The following is an 863-nucleotide window of genomic DNA, read 5'->3' as shown; positions in this document are numbered from 1 at the left end:
GATGTAAAAACAATACCAAATGATCAAATTATGAACCTTCTGGCTGCTAAACACAATATTAATAACTAGCACCATAAAATACTTTGTCTTACCAGATGATTCAATAATGCTTATAACTTCTAGAACAATAGAGCCATTTTGTATAGACTCCTGAGCTACCCATACAACAGGCAATTCCATCTCTAAATTTGCAATAGTCTTGTCTAAATTTCTATAATCAATACATTCTCCTAAAGTTTAATATGCAAAATAGCAACAACAAAAAAATACTTAGAAATGAATAGCATAAAACTTACTTAGAAAAAGTTCACATCTTCAAGATATGTTTTCTTGTATACCTACCATATAATTGTTCAAATTAATAAAATAGAGAAAATAAAACTGATGCTTGCAATTATTGACCCAATTTATGCTTTAATCCAAAAAGATTCTCCCACGTTACTCTCCAATCTTGTGTACCACTCATCAATACGTGTGTGTTCCACCATATCCTTGTCGGCTTTTAGATAAGGTATCGGTTTTAGAACCCCAAAGACATCGAGGTCAACTAAGTTAGGCTTCGACCCTACTAAAAAGATAGAAAAATATTCAGTGTATCATATGTAAGGAATGCAACATTACTATTATTCACATTAACACTAAAAATATTAAAATGAACTGAAGCAAAGGTTGGAGACTTTGAATGGTTACACATGTTCTAAATTGATAACTTTTCAAGGTTCCAAATCAATCTAATGAAACTATTGTACATTAATTTACCCAAAACAGAAAACCAATTGTTCTTTTATTCTTTTATTCATCCATACTACAAAAAATTGTAATGCAATCATAAAAATTAGACATTAATCATGTATTCCCCCCCC

The sequence above is a fragment of the Lupinus angustifolius genome, chromosome LG06 (assembly GCF_001865875.1).
Source record: "Lupinus angustifolius cultivar Tanjil chromosome LG06, LupAngTanjil_v1.0, whole genome shotgun sequence".
Taxonomy (NCBI): Eukaryota; Viridiplantae; Streptophyta; class Magnoliopsida; order Fabales; family Fabaceae; genus Lupinus; species Lupinus angustifolius.
This window is presented reverse-complemented; position numbering follows the sequence as displayed.